Raw genomic sequence first — 17,353 nt, forward strand, 5'->3', positions numbered from 1 at the left:
ATCCAGTGAACATCTATTGTAATTCTGGTAAGTAGTGTTTGAAAGAGTGAGAGAAAATGAGAGAGTGCATCTATTCCAATGGACAACTAGACCAGACCTGCAATCAGGTTTGAAACACATAGACTGTCCAATCCCTCATACCTAACATTCTTAAACAAAGTGTTTTAACTTCCAAAAGAAAGACATTTTGCTAAGATTGCTAAATGAAGTAGACCAAGTTATTAGAAATAATATGACAGCTCTGCCATCCAGACTGGAAATAGAGAAAATGGCTACACTGAAACATTTGCAACACATATTCTTTGTTACTTATAAACAAGGAGATATCCCAGCATTTTGTTTTTTAAAGGATAATTTATTTATTTGAAAGAATTACAGACAAAGAAGGAGAGACAGAGAGAAAGAGATCTTCTGTCCACTGGTTCACTCCCTAGTTGGCCACAATGGCCAGCACTGAGCCAGGCTGAAGCCAGGGACTAGCAGCTTCATCTGGGTCTCCCATGGGGGTGGACCACCTTCATCTTATTTTTCCAGGCCATTAGCAGGGAACTGTGTTGGGAGAGGAGCAGCCTGAACATGAAGCAGTGCCCATATAGGATGTCTGCCTTGCAGGCAGTTGCTTTACCTGCTATATCCCAATGCTAGCCCAATATGCCAGCATTTTGAAATGGGTACTGTTGAATCATCTGCCAGTTGTGTCTTTGGTGTTGCTGCCACCTTCCTTTTCTCCTTTTACTATCTGTGCTAAGGTAGTTGTTGCTTGACCTACTGACATGGTTAAATTATCCAACCATATCCAAAAGAAAATTCAGCTGAATCAACCTAGCTCTGATGTGGAAGCAGGCTCCTTGAATTTCCTGAGGAATGCTGTATTTTTGAAGCAAATATTAATGTGCATGCATTTGTCTCAAGCACTGGTGAGACTACATGGAGACTTTCCACTGCAGTAGCAGGACTGTCTCCTGTTACACAGCATGAAATGCTCTGTATTCATATTCATATTCTAAATGTGGCATATTCATTCCAGTCACCTGAAACGTTACATCTTGTCTTGAGAATTGTATTATTTATCTTCATGGCTATGCAACACATAACATAAAAGGGAAGCTAGTCACTGATGACGGGGAAGGAATAGGTGATATTACATCAAGAGAGGTATAGATTTGTGGAAAAAATGGTTAATTTAACTTAATTTTGGCCCATTACTTACATAAAGTTAAAACAAAACAAACATTGTGATCGTATTAACTTGAGAATATCACTGAGTTTCTACATGAAAGAGTGCATTAATACATGAAATCATATATGAATTATTTTAATATAATTTACTGCCAAGAATACTAAGTACCAGTGGTCTATAGAAATGCTTACATTTACACAGATTGAAACACTGAAAATTTCTTTTACTTCTTATTTGTCTTTTATTATTCTCTGGAATAAGCAAAAAAGCTCTTGGCTACAGCTGGGGAGATGCCCCTCCTAGTGTTCGGTAGTGTTGAACCTGGGTAGTTAACAGTGAGCTGAATCAACAGAGGCTCTACGCAATGAACACATTCAAACTTTCATGTGTTCTACTCTGAAAATTGTAACAGAAGTGATAATAATAATAATGCTTGTCATTTCTGAGATATTGAGAAAAATTATTGTGTTATTATGTGTGACATTCCTGGAAATTTCAGTGCATAAAAGAGGATTATATGAAACAATATTAACACTAGGAATTTTTCTTAATGCCATATTCAAGAAATTGATGGCAATATTGATAGTGTTCTTACCTAATTGGTGGGATTTATGAGTATAGTCCTAGTAACAGTTGCATTTTGTCATTTTCCATCTAAATTATTCCTGGTCAGTGTGACTTCTGAACTTCTAGACTCACTATAAACACTACTTTTAATTTTCTCTATTATATCTGAAACTAATAGACTAGAATATTTCTCTGTAATTCTTTTTCACTAAAACCAGGTTCACACACTTACATATTAGATGATACATAGATATAGATGTAAATCTATCATAGAATTCGCTGTTTTCTTTCATCTTCCTATTGTCAATACTGATGCATTAAAATGTTTTAGAAAATATAAGCAATTTTTGGCTAATAAATATATCCCTTTGATTTTACTTGTGGACTTACTCTGTTTTCATAATTATTCTGTATATATGCATATAACTTCTACATATATAATTAAAGATTTTGTCAGCTGGAGTCGCGGCTCACTAGGCTAATCCTCCGCCTTGTGGCGCCAACACACTGGGTTCTAGTCCTGGTCGGGGCGCCGGATTCTGTCCCGATTGCCCCTCTTCCAGGCCAGCTCTCTGCTGTGGCCCGGGAAGGCAGTGGAGGATGGCCCAAGTCCTTGGGCCCTGCACCCCATGGGAGACCAGGAGAAGTACCTGGCTCCTGTCATCGGATCAGCGCGGTGCGCCAGCCGCAGCACGCCAGCCATGGCGGCCATTGGAGGGTGAACCAACGGCAAAGGAAGACCTTTCTCTCTGTCTCTCTCTCTCACTGTCCACTCTGCCTGACAAAAAAAATTTTTTTTGCCAAAATTTTATGTCCTACATCATATTTGTGGTACCATTACTTTTCAGGATAACGGATTATTTTTAATTAAATAAGTAAAAGCATCAATAAAGCAACCAATTGAAAAAATATAACCACTTAACCATGATAAATGCAAATCATCAAAGTGCTCAGAGGCATTGCAGACCAACATTGGGAAGAACTGTGCATTGATTACAGTTTGCCATTGAGACCCAGCCTTCCCAATACTGCCTCCTTTCCCTATTTATGTGAAACGGTTTGTACTCATTGTGTTATTCCTCTCTCACAACCCTACTCTGAAGTAATCTCAATCCAAGTCCCAAATATTCTGCTACTAAAACTTGCGCATCATGTGAGACAGGGTGTGTGATTTTATCACTGAGGTAGTTACATTGTCACAGGAATTTAAGGAAACTTTCCAGGTATCAAATAGACAAAGAGAAATTATTTACTTTTTGCTTGATTAACTTGTTGTATTGTTAAATTATAGTTATTCCAATGCAGATTTACTGGTCCTGAATCAAGTTTTTTTTTTTCTTTTTTTTTTGACAGGCAGAGTGGACAGTGAGAGAGAGAGACAGAGAGAAAGGTTTTCCTTTGCCATTGGTTCACCCTCCAATGGCCGCTGCGGCCAGCACTCTGCGGCCAGCACATCACGCTGATCTGATGGCAGGAGCCAGATACTTATCCTGGTCTCCCACAGGGTGCAGGACCCAGGGACCTGGGCCATCCTCCACTGCACTCCCGGGCCACAGCAGAGAGCTGGCGTGGAAGAGGAGCAACCGGGACAGAATCCGGCGCCCCGACCAGGACTAGAACCCCGTGTGCCGGCACCGCAAGGTGGGCGATTAGCCTAGTGAGCCGCGGCGCCAGCTCTGAATCAAATTATGACAGTATATGGAAGATGCCTATTTTTTAAAAAAAGATTAAACTTGAAAACTTAAGAGAAAGGAAATGAAATGTTCTAATTTGAGATATCCAATTCAAAGCAGGAAATCAAAGATTACAACTATTTTAGAACTACATATTATCTCCATTAGAATTAGTTGTTATCTTCATTTTCTAATTTTCCTATTATTATAATCCTGCAGTCATAGATTTCCTACTGATTCAAGCACATGAAACTTTGCCTACGAAATAGTACTATCCCAATGTTTCACATGATGTTTAAGTTATACATTTTTAAAAATACCAGTGCAGGGACCAGCGCTGTGGCATACTGGGATAAGCCTCCACCTGTGGCACCTGCATCCCAGATGAGCACCAGTTCATGTCCTGGCTGCTCCTCTTCTGATCCAGCTCCCTACTATGGCCTGAGATAGCAGCGGAAGATGACCCATGTGCTTGGGCCCCTGCATCCACATGAGAGACCTGGAGGAAGCTCCTGGTTCCTAGCTTTGGATCAGCCCAGCTCCAGCTATTGCGGCCATTTGGGGAGTGAACCAGCAGATGGAAGACCTTTCTCTCTGTCTCCCCCTGTCTCTCTCCATAACTCCTCAAATAAATACAATCTTTTAAAAAATACCATTGCATTACTTTCCCTAGTTCTTTGTTTTGGGAACGTCATAAAAATGCTGATTTTGAGTGGTTTTTTTTTGGTCAAAAAATTAAAACAGAAATCCCTCTAAGTATTTAGAAATATCTAGTCACATGTGTGATGCATTTCAAGCACTAAAAAAAAAGTAGAATCTACTAGTTGTAAATGTCTGATGAACCTTTAAAGCATTTGTTTAAGGTACACTTCTGACTTAGAATTGTCAACATAATCATGACAACTCAGATAATCAAAGGCTCTTTGTACTTCAACAATTTCCCTTTCATATTAAACTGAATTATATCTTGATGTTCTGGTTTATGTGGAAGATAACAATATTTTAAATAAACCTGACAAATATTTACTTTTTTTTTTTTTTGACAGGCAGAGTGGACAGTGAGAGAGACAGAGAGAAAGGTCTTTCTTTTTGCTGTTGGTTCACCCTCCAATGGCTGCCACGCCCGGCGCACTGCGCTGATGCGATGGCAGGAGTCAGGTACTTATCCTGGTCTCCCATGGGGTGCAGGGCCCAAGCACTTGGGCCATCCTCCACTGCCTTCCCGGGCCACAGCAAAGAGCTGACCTGGAAGAGGGGAAACCAGGACAGAATCTGGCGCCCCGACCAGGACTAGAACTCGGTGTGCCGGCGCCGCAAGACGGAGGATTAGCCTAGTGAGCCGTGGTACAGGCCCAAATATTTACTCTTTGAATGAGGTCAAGATATCAGTATAGCTATGCTTCCTACTGTAAAAGTAAAATGCATACATGACTAAGAAGAGCAAACTTTCCATCCATATAGAGAATATATTGAAGTGTGGCAAGAGATTACTTGTCTTCAACAGTTTTCTTTCTTTATCCATAAACTATTATTGAAATTTTAGGAAACGCATTTTATAATTTGCTTGCCCTGTGAAGTAAACCAGTCACAGAATGACAAATATCCTATGATCTCACCAATGTGTGCATTCTGAAAAAGGTGGTCTTAGAAGCAGACAGAGGAATGGGGGTGACCAGGGATGAAGGTTTTTAGGGGGAAGGGAAGGAAGAAGAGATGTCCAAAGTAATTTAATGGTTAGATAGAAGGAGTAAACACAAGGAATCCATTGTGCAATAAGTGACTACAATTATTGATGCCATATTGTATTCTTTGAAAATGCAGAGAGAGCGTATGAAAAATGTTATTGCCATAAAAATTGTGTCTGGAGGAGGTAATCTATTTTTAATTAGTTGTAGCTAATGCACAATGCATATATTCTCCAAAACATCAGGTGTTATACAATATATAATGTATATGATGTTGTCAGTCAATATTTAAGTAAATATAACCAAGAGAAGTTAAGTCTTGCTCCATATCTAGACCTCAAAAAGGCAATAAAACTATCAATGAATTCATTACAAGGGCATTACAATAAAATGGGAATGGAAAGACTATCTTGGTTGATTTATATATTGCATTCATCAGATTTTATTGTAGCACACCACTAGTTGGGTGGTTAAATAGGCAAGCACCCGTCTAGCTTCCACACAGTCAGGTGCAGTCCTACAGTCCAACAGCCCTTTGTGAAGGCACCCACTGTAATTCCTGTTCACATACGAGTGTATGTGCGTGAGCAGGAACTTGTGTCAGCGTATTTTTAACTCAAATAATTTCATTAGGCATGAAAGATGGCAATTTCAGTTGAAATTAATAGGATATTAATTAATAGGAAATTAGTATCCACAAATTGATAACCAAAAAGGACACTAGAATTTAGATTCAATGTTCCAGAAACAATGAATATTGATAGTGATTTTATCTCAGCAAATGTGGAATTCAAAGGCATGAATTTGAGATTGGAAATATCAAATATAATAAAATATGTGAATGAAGAAAGTTAAAGCCCATTGATAGAAAATATAAATTCTGGGGTAAGTATTTGTATGTTACAGATCTGGTCAAGCACTTTCAGATTAAATTTGTGAAATTTATTTTTAAAAGTGGATGGCTTTTTCCTAGAGTAGAAGAAGCTATCAAAGTTTTTACAATTTTGGTGGGGTGGTATTTTAGCATAGAGAGTAAGGCCACTGCCTGAGACACCAACATCTCCCATGGGTGCTGGGTTGTATCCCAGGTGCTTCACTTCGGATCCAGTTCCCTGCTGATGGCCTGGGAAAAGCAGCGACAGAGTTCAAGCTGCTGCCACCCAAATGGCTCCTGGCTTTCAGCCTGGCTCAGCCCCAGCCACTGTGGCCACTTGGCGAGCGAACCAGCAGACAGATCTCCCTCCCTGGGTCTCTCCCTCTTTCCCTCTCTCCCTATACATGATTTTCAAATAAATAAACAACTTTTTAAAGATTTATTTATTTATTTGAAAGTCAGAGTTACACAGAGAGGAGAGGCAGAGAGAGAGAGAGATGTCTTCCATCCAATGGAAGATCCAATTGGCCACAATAACCGGAACTGTGCCAATCTAAAGCCAGGAGCCAGGAGCTTTTTCCGGGTCTCCCACACAGGTGCAGGGGCCAAGGACTTGGGCCATCCTCTACTGTCTTCCCAGGCCACAGCAGAGAGCTGGATCAGAAGTGGAGCAACCGGGTCTTGAACCAGCACCCATATGGGATGCTGGTGCTTCAGGCCAGGGCGTTAACCCACTGTACCACAGCGCTGGCCCCATAAACAAAGAATATTCTTTAAGAAAAAAAAATTTTAAATTTTTTAGTCAGAGTCTTTTTATTCTTTACTAAGCAAAGATAGCTAAATGCCTCCCTCAGTTGCGTAAATGTAAGGAAACTATGCCCATTATCAGTCGTGACTGTGTGCAGCAGTTTTGTGAGTGACTTCACATCAGCTGTGCCCCATTTAACACTCCATACAGGGTTCAGAGGTTCTTGAGGGACATGGGCATGTGGTTGATGGAGATGAGCTCTTTGCTAATTTGGCAGCTGTGGTTCCTGGGTTTATATTTCCTCCAAATTCATGTTTTAAAATCCCACCTCCCAGGGTGATGGTATCGGGGTGAGGCCTCTGGAAGGAGACTCCGTCATGAGGGTGGAGGCCCCATGAGAACACTTGGTGCCTTTGTAGAATCAGCCAGAGTTGCTTGTCCTTTGCTCCCTGTGCAGATGCACTGAAGAATGCAGCCCGAGGACCAGAAAGAGGTCCTCACCACACAGAGTTTGCTGCTGTCTGCATCTCAGACTCCCAGAACCTGTGAGAAGTGAAGTTCTTTGATTATATGCCACCTTTATTTACACAGGACTAGGACACAGGCAATCCTGGTTGGTGAGTTTTCTTATGAAAGAAATGCGGGAGGGTTAAACACCAAGCTTGGAACATTTGCAACCAAATTGTATACTATGAGAGAGAGAGAGAGAATGGATTTGCTATTAAGAACAGTGGCAGTGTGTGCAAGGACCTGCACTAGCCTGTACATAACCCACTGTAGTATGGAAGAGCTTCTCTCACCTGGGCACAAGATGGCCCAGCTGAGTCCAAGGCTGGAGACGGAGACACCCTGCACTTTGTCCATAATCTCCTGGAAAATTACTTGGATTGGCTTTAGAAGCTGGGGCCAGAACTCAGCTAGTGTTGCACAATGTTTTAAGCAGTGATGCGGTGCACAGCTCTATAAACCATGGGGGCAAACATCAGGACCTGTGGTTCTGGGTAAAACTACCTTGTCCTTTTTGATTAAGTCCTCAGTTTTCTGGAAAATTCAGGAACTTACTGAGGAAAAGATAGTGGACTTCCTGCTTACTCGGGGCAAAGAAAGGATAAAACACTGATTTAAATATTTAAAGCAAACACAAACTTGCTTGTTTCTCATTCTGAAGACAAGGATATTCCCTCTGAATTTATAATTATCTCAAAGTATTTGAAACTCAAGATTGACATCTCAGTCAGCAGAGCAAGGTCAAGAACAACTCAAATAGCAATATATTAAGTACCATCACTTATTACCTTGCTGTAGAGTTCTTACACTTTTGTTGACGTGTTAATTTGTTTTAATGTTGCATGCTATGTGTAATGCAAGCATTAGCCCTACAGTCAGGAATGAGTAAATAGAAGGCTACAGCTTCTTGCATCATTTTGCCACAGACCCCATTGGAAATGAGGCTGAAGTGGTCATGTGCTTATGTTACATCATCGTGGTTGATGAATAGGTGCCTCTTGCATTATTTATCACTTGCTATGGCATAGCATTCTCATTTATACAGGTCCCTTATGTATTGGTGCAGCTCATACCTTCATTTCAAAGTGGTGTTCTTTAAGACATAAAGGTTATGCATTAAGTAGGAAATATTAAACTGATTCTGTGATGATGATGCTGCAAATTTATCATCAAAATGAGCTTTAAATGGCACTGTGTTACTCATAGCATACTGTGTCTCAATCTTGTTTCATCAGTGCCATATATAATGTTTTCTACTCAGGCAATCACTCATTGAACCCTGCTCCATTTAGGTTGCAAAGAAAATCAGCAATCAGACATTATTCACAATTTTAAAAACCACAGAATGTAATTATGTGGAAGCACTCGCCTCAACATTTTAAATAAGTTGAATTTTTTAATAAAAGCATATATCAATTAATTTGGATTCAGATAATTTTAGATGTTTAAAATGTTAAAATTACATCAATAAAAGTTTATATATTTAATTGAAACAGTGCTAGTTTCCTACACCAATTGACCCTGGAGAGGTATAAGCTTGACTTTAGGGGATTTTTGTTTTAAATCTGTAAAAAGGAAGAGCGTAAAGAGAGCTTAAACAATGGAATCTTTTTTATTTCCTAAACAAATATGAGATTTTCTATGTGCAGTTTGCACAGATTACTCTTAAACAGTTACTTGCAAAGTTTAACATCTGCTCGTAAATCTTTCAATAATAACTTTTACTAACGAATATGAAAGGGGCTGGCATTGGGGCAAACCTGTTAAGCTACTATCTTCACGACCAGCATCCAATACGGGTGCTAGTTGGAGACTCAGTGGCTCCACTTTTAATCCAGCTCACTCTTAATGCACCTGGAGAAGCAGCAGAAGACAGATCAAGTGCTTGGGCCCCTAGACCTATGTGGGAGAACCGGAGGAAGCTCAGGGTTGTTGGCCTGGCTCAGCCTTGGCCATTGCAGCCATTTGGGAAGTAAATCAGTGGAAAGAAGCTTTTCTTTCTCTCTCTCTCTCTCTGTCTCTATCTCTCTCCCTCTCTCTCCATCTCTGTAACTCTGCATTTCAACTAAATAAAAAATAGATCTTTCACAAAAAAGATGAGAAAAGTTTTTTGTGGTGATTTTGATTAGACGGCAGCAACTAGATTCTTCCTTTTTGAGGGGAAGGCAACACGTTTCATTCCTTTCGGTTTTCTGAAGAAAAGTACTTGAGCCTCTATGTTTATTCATGCTAGTTTGGGAACAGATCTGTTGAAAACAGGTTACTTTACAAGGTCATAGGAAATGAATTTTGGTATGTGATCATACTTTTAAACAGGAGTTTCTTAAATTATAGCACCCACATATAAGGGAAAATGTCTTGTTTATCTGTATCCGACTTATTTAACTCAACGTGACCTCCTGGACTTACAACAATTTTGATACAAATAATAGGATTTCATTATTTGTTTGTGGCTGAATAATATTCCATTGTGTGTGTGTATACACCATGTTTACTTTATCCACTCATAAAATTAAAACAATAACAAAAACAAAAAATGCCTGTGTATATCAGCTTTGCTGTGAACATAGTGCCTTGTCAAATTGTTTTGAATCTTTGCCTAAAAAATAGTTAAGAATGATACACAACTATAATTTTAATTATCTGTGACTATGTTAAAATTTACCGTAATGTCTTTAAATGAAAATTTATTACTAATATATACATTCATGCAATATTCTCTTCATGTCTCATCGTGGCTCTTCCACCTTTTAGAGTATTTGTACTGAGATAAAAATGTTAGGACTGTGTTTCTACTCACTTTATCCTAGTTTATGAATCAGCACTTAGTTGATCTGTGTGTGGCTGCGTTTGTGGGTCCTTTCTCAAGTTACAATGCCAGACCTCAGCTGAGTGTGTCAACATCATGCTGTTGGGGAGAAAAGATAGCGACTGGGCCCTGAACAGGAATGCCCTAATGCTCATGAAGGAGAACAAGTTAGGCTGAACAATAACAGAAGCGTATCAATAAGAGGCTCTGTGGCACACAGTCGTGGACAACAGAGATGGAAGAGAGACAGATGACAGATGACAGAGGGACCCTTTACTCTGAAGTTATTAAGGATGGAAGCACAGACAATTTAAGAAATTTTTAATGGAAATTATTCTAGGTTGATGTTACCATGTGTACACAGATATCTTTGAATCTTCTTAAAAAACTGATTCCAATTAAAACTTAATTTGGCATAAAATTGAATTTTTCAGCTATCTGAATTATCACTTAATTATATATGCTGCCATATTTATAGGCATGGTCAGACAACATATGATTATAAATTGCTTGCAACATGGAATTGGTCATAGGGTATCAATAAGTATATTTGTCTAGGTTATAACCATACAATATTTAAAATAAATATTCTAAAATTAATTAGATTGAATTTCACAGCTCAGGAATCCACAGATAAGGTCCTCATTAAAAGAAAGGCATAACGAGGAATTCTGAAGACGAGGTAATCGGTGCCTGCTGTATTTGGGGTTTGTAGCAGGATAGCATTTTAGTAGCCCAAGGATATGGATTTCTCGTGTAGGCTTGACTCACAGAAGCCCAAGGAGAGGTGTTGCTTTGTCAGGTGTGAGGGAATGAAGCATACTTCTGTTGAGTCAGAGTCCCTTGAAAGAACACTTATTTTAGCCTCAGAAGGAAATTGTGGGATAATGTATACTGTAACAAATGCCTGATGAGTAAAAACCATACTTTCTTGGAAAGAGTTGTGTGGAAACAGTGATTTCTCAGGCTATGTTGGCTAAGTAGTCTCCACACACAAGAGGACTTCAGGAGGTACAGGAAACACCAGCTCCGGTTCCAATGCAGTTCTGATGCCCCATTGTCAATTGCTGCCACGGCGCTTTCCCTGAATGCTCATGGGTCCACCTCCACACAAGACAGAGGATCCCCTCTCCCGCTGTGGGGTGGTCCTGTAGCTGCTTTGACAAACAGAAAACTGCAGCAGGGGCTCTCAAGGGGTGCTTAGCCCAACCCCTGAGATGAGTGGCAGGATTCATTTCCTTACTCTTGGAAAACTCTGCTAAGCATTCAACCTCCTTGTTGTGGGGAAGGCTAAGCAGCCTGCAGAGTTGCCACCCCCAGCGCGCACCCACTCCCACCATCTGGAGAAGGAACTTGTGGTCTTTCCAGCCACGTCAGTGTTCGCCAACAGCACACGGAGCAAAGGGGATGCCTGACTAAGCTCAGAATTGTTGTTGACGAGCACTCAGTTTTGGGGATGTCTGATACACAGCCATAGATAGCAAAAGAAATTCATAATACAGTACAGTTTAGGAGCAATTGGTGCAAAATTTGGTTTGTTTTGTTGGGAGAATATTATTTCTTTGGTTTGTTTCTATGCTTTTTTTTAATTTTGTTGTCACTTTACTAAAAATGATCTTGGGGTATTTCAGAGTTCGTAACTAGATCACATTCTGATGCACTAGAATTAGGAATCAAATACTTCAGAGACAAGTAATTTTGTGGGTGGGCAAACAAGAAGTCCTGGGAGAGGTACACTTGGAGGAGAAAAGCAAGCCTCACAGCAGTTTATAACAGACTCTGGATTAACTAGAGGAGAGTGCTTACAGTTAAGGGAATCTCACTTAAAGTTTGTGAAGATGCCCCAGCCACAGTTAGAGGGATGTGTGGAGCGTTTCTGTGAGGACAGAGTAGCATCTCAAAGGGGATCAGCAGTAGAGGCCACAAGCAGTAGAGATCTCTGGAATGGCTCTGCAAGATTCCTCTGTCTTGCGCCACCTCCCCTCCCCCCACCTCTGTGGTGTGCACTCACTCTTTGCAGTCGTGTCTGGATATGCGTATAAAGAAAGAATCGCACCACAGCCACACAGAAGCTATTCATTTGCAGCAAACAAGAAAAATACCGTAATTTGTGCCATCTTTACTTCAAAAGTTGTACTGAAAAGCTTTGAACAAATCCATTATTTTTCTCCTGAAATTGAAAATTCACTCTTTTTGTTTCCCAAAGAAACCTTTCATTTAATGAGTACAAATTCCATAAGTACAACTTTAGGAATATAGTGATTCTTCCCACCATACCCACCCTCCCACGCCCACTCCCACCCAACCTCCTCCTCCCTCTCCCATTCCTAGTCTCATTCTCCATTAAGAAAAAAAAAAAAAAAAAAAAAAAAAAAAAAACTGTTCCTCACAGTCAAGACAAGCAGTTGCTTCTCAAAGTGTCAATTTCACTTCTACAGATTTCCTTTTAGGAGCTCAGCACTAGCCCCAGTCAGTATGTTATTTGTCTACTCTGGATCTGTGCAGTCCTCAGTGTAAGCTCAGATTCCCCAGAAATGTCCCTCACCAGGGAACCAGGGAGCCCTGAGCCTGTGGAGCCTCGCACAGTGACTGCCGATGTCCCAGCCACACCCTGAGTCTTCCCATGCAGCCTCAATGTTTTCACAGTCCTAGCACACAAGGCCTCCGCAGTCACGGGCACCTAGCACCCTGTCTGTTCTCCCCATCAGACTCAGGAGTCTCCACTTGGCTGGTTGTGGGCACAGACAAGAGCTGGCACAGCTGTTCACATATACCCAAAATGGTGCCTGCTCTCTATCAGTTTGTTACAGGATGCCTTTGCAGGGTGATGGGGGAGAGAGAAAACGTGCCCCCCTTATTTGTTTTTTCTCCTCTAGTTTGACGGGTATGCTATCCCCCACAGGGCTCCAAGCCAGATTCCGTCTAGGCTCTTCCAGTAGCTTTTTTGCCAGTGACTAGAGCTGCTGCACTCTGGCCTCACCCCACTCTCCAACGCTGGTGCAGAGGCTCTGGGCTACTGGAGAACTACATTGTGTGCATCCTCGCCCTCCACGTAGGTCCACTGTGTTCCTCCAACTTGTGTAGAGTTTCCTCTGCAGTTTTATCTCAAACTCTTATTGAGAATGAAGTCTTTCCACTCTTTTTAAACTATCTTCTAGATTCGAGTAGCAAGCTCCCTCCCTACTCTGCCGTCTTAATCCAAACCCTCAAACATTCACTCTTATAAGAACATAATGATTTCAGGTTTCCATGTATTTTACATTGAACAGAAAGATCTGAATGACTTATCCGTATCACAAATTTGCTTTATCTGTGTTTTTACAGGGTATAAACTTATTTTGTCTAGACAAGAGTCATTGATAGCCAGAATAAAATAAAATAAAAATCTCTGTAAGGATCACTGCCTTTGATTGTATAGTTTAATACTGTGCACAAGAACCTTTCTTTCCATGAAATTTCATAAACATTACTGCAGTTTTATAGAGGGCATGACAACAAATTTCTAACAGTGAAACAGATATATGCTAGCTCCACCCTATTTTCTTAATTTAAAGTTTTGACTTTTTTTCAGAGATACAGATCAGATTGTCTTCAAAACGCCTTTTAAATATTAGATATTCAACAAATGATTTTTGAGGTGCCATCATTTATATCCTTATCTTTGACCCATGATAGCCAATAACGTCTTCTGCCTACAAGTAAAATTCTAGCTGTTATCTCCACCCAATCCCATACATCTGCTGTGGGAAAACGTGATGACAAGGGAATTACCAGCTGAATTTATCGCAGTCTTAGCTTCTCAAGTTTCAGTTTATGTTTGCTCTGTGGCCACAGAATAAAAGGGAAGATATAGCTATAAAATGCATAATATAAACCTGATCCTCTGAAAACAAAGTCACACTCACAACAATACACTGACCATTTACTTCTAGAACCCCAGCCTTATACCAGTAACTCACTCTCCATTATTTAGAATCTTCTCACTTTTGCACTGGATTATGTTATTTACATCTTACAGATTTTTTTAACTTATTTGAAAGGCAGAGTGAGAGAGAGGGAGGTAGAGACAACAGGGATATCTTTTTATTTCCTGGTTCACTCCCCAAATGGCCAAAAGCTCCAGGTCTAGGGAAGGCTGAAGCCAGGAGCCAGAGATTCCATCCTGGTCTCTCACTTGCAACACTGAAGTCATCACCTGCTGTTTTCCCAGGCACATTAGTGATGAGGTGGATCAGAAGCAGAGCAGCTGGAACTGGAATTGGCACTCTGATATGGGATGCTGGCATTGCAAGCAGCAGCTTGACTGAAACAAATAATTGAATAATATAAAAGTATTCCTAAGTGGCTGTGCACCTTTCAGTTGTATGCTTTCCTTGGTACAATATAAGCTTTGGAAAAGTTTCAATGTGATATTTAAAGGCAAGTATTTTTTCTGGAACAGAAGTACTTGCTGAATAAATACGTAAGTGAAATCCATCCACTTTAACGTGAAATGATATGCTTGCTTTTATTGCCAGGTTTGAATTAATAAAGTAAAGCATGCCTGACAGTAGAAGGGGAGAGGTCAATGCTGCTATCTAGGGAGAAAATAAGTTCCTCTCTACTAAAGCAAAGGAAAACACAGCAAAACCAGGAGAGGGAGCGGGAATGGAGGCAGGGAAAGCAGATGGGGGTGGTACAGTGGTTGGTCTTTAAAATGATCAATATTGTCTAATATTTCTGACTTGAAGACTTTTTTTACAAAATCCAAAACTGCAAAAATGTTACTAAAGCATCTATGAAGTAACAGACTGTCCGTTCTTGTTAGAGGAAAGGCTGTGGTTGCCTCGTGACTGCCAGAAACAAGGTATGCTGAGCTGCTGCTATGGAAAAGCAACGCACCAGTGCTGGGGTGCATCACAGTGATGTTTCCTGTGAGTGTTTTACCTCACTCTGCTCCTTTTCTGAAACAGAACCTGCACTACAGAAATCAGCAGCTTCCATTCACTTTAGATGTGTGCTCAAACATCCCAAGTATTCAAAATGAGATGAAGAAAATAACCAATGACCGGGATGAAATGATGATGCGTCCTCATCTTCCAAAGGTTTGGTATAGAATTCAGAGATTGTAAGTTGTAAATGAATCTAATAACTCTGTCGGGATAATGTTCCCAGAACCTCGCCTCTGAGTGAGAGCAGTCATGGGCAGCTAGCAATTTTCCTATCCAAGGTGCGGGATTCTTCTTGTGTGGGGATACTACTTCTTGTTTCAGTGATCACATTTATACAAATTTAGTGAACAGCAAAGATATGCCTTCAGTTGGGGCTGGTGCTGTGGCATAGCAGGAAAAGCCATGGCCTATAGTGCTGGCATCCCATACTGATGCCGGTTCAAGTCCCAGCTGCTCCATTGCCAATCCAGCTCTCTGCTATGGTCTGGGAAAGCAGTAGAAGATGGCCCAAGTCCTTGGGCCCCTGCACCCGCATGGGAGACCTGGAAGAAGCCCCTGGCTCCTGGCCTCAGATTGGCCCATCTTTGCCCATTGAGGCCACTTGGGGAATGAACAAGCAGATGTAAGGCCTCTCTCTCTCTCTCTCTCTCTCTCTCTCTCTGCCTCTGCCTTTCTGTAATTCTGCCTTTCAAATAAATAAATAAATAAATACTTTTTGAAAAAAAGATGTCTTTGAATATGCACAAACACATGGAGAACATAATAAAGTCATCATACTAGGCCCCGACAGTTTTTTTTTTCCCCCCAGCACTAATAGAGTAAAGAGATTAAAGCAAATTGGCTGAATTCTTCCCAATCCTGCAGCCTGGCCTGAACAGCAGGACCTACCACAGTTCCACGCTCCAAAATTTGATTTGTGCTACCAACATGGAAATTTACTTGGCATACATTTCACAGTTGAAGCTGCATGCTCTTAACTTGTGTGTATGGTTACTATTTCTTGACAATGTGGTTGTCAGTGTTAACAGTTGACAACCTAATGTTTTAGCCTTCTAGTGGATTTACATTTAAACAAAACATCATTGTAGCCATAGTTTTTAAAAGTTGATAAGTCTTGACTGATGAAATGATGGGTATCATCTCAATATAGACAAAGGGGAGAGGTTTTTTTTTTTTTTCAGAAAGGGAAAATTTTTATATAAACTACTTGCTGTCTTATATTAAAAAGTTGACCAAGTATAACACCATTGACTCAACCCAAATTTTTCTACAATACATGAGTAAACCAGATCCTTTTCATGTAAGTACAGAAATAATTTGTGGCCAGTGCTGCGGCTCACTAGGCTAATCCTCCGCCTTGTGGCGCCGAAACACCAGGTTCTAGTCCCGGTCGGGGCGCCAGATTCTGTCCCGGTTGCCCCTCTTCCAGGCCAGCTCTCTGCTGTGGCCCGGGAGTGCAGTGGAGGATGGCCCAGGTCCCTGGGCCCTGCACCCTGTGGGAGACCAGGAGAAGCACATGGCTCCTGCCATCAGATCAGCACGGCGGCCATTGGAGGGTGAACCAACGGCAAAGGAAGACCTTTTTCTCTGTCTCTCTCTCTCACTGTCCACTCTGCCTGTCAAAAAAAAAAAAAAAAAAAAATTTGTAACTCTTACTGAATTCTGCTTAGCATTTCCCTGAGTTGATATTTCTCACCCTAGAAGAGAAACTTTGATAATAAACAGATCATCTTTAAGGTTTCTTACAACTCTCAAGCTCTGGGTTTTTCAGTGGAGTCTAGGATTTTATTCTGTAAAGGTTCCTTTTCCAAGATTTCCTTCTAAACTCTTGATTCTACCTGTCATACATTGCAACTGTCTTCCTTCTCAGCTTTGTACCATGCAAAATTTTGATGAATACCTTTTATGCATAATGTTGATATCCTACATTCTAAAATTCTGACAACCTTTAGATACTAGAGAATAAAAATAACAAACTTCGGTCATGGAAAAAGTTTTCTGGATATCTGCTCCAAAAACTGAAACAACTGATTGAAATTATGCATTTTTTGTTCATTTGGGAATATAGTTTTTCCCATAACAATAATTGTAGGCTAATTTAAAACCAGTGTGATTGTCTAATAAACAATAGAAAATATATATTTTTAATTAAACTATTATGCACATTAATTTTAAATAGCTGGTACTTAATTTTAGAAAATCAGGTTTTTTTTACAAAGTTTCAGAAATTCAGAAAATTTTTATAATGTATGTCCATGAATAACAAATAGCCCTCAGTCATCGCCTTTGATTCTACAATCAGCTGATATATTGCTCATATGTTCTCAGGCATATTAGTCATTCTATGCGCCAGTCTGTGCTCTAACCTTAGGGTGAGCT

Source organism: Oryctolagus cuniculus, chromosome 10 (genome assembly GCF_051225735.1).
Source record: "Oryctolagus cuniculus isolate XC-2025 breed Fujian yellow rabbit chromosome 10, ASM5122573v1, whole genome shotgun sequence".
NCBI lineage: Eukaryota > Metazoa > Chordata > Mammalia > Lagomorpha > Leporidae > Oryctolagus > Oryctolagus cuniculus.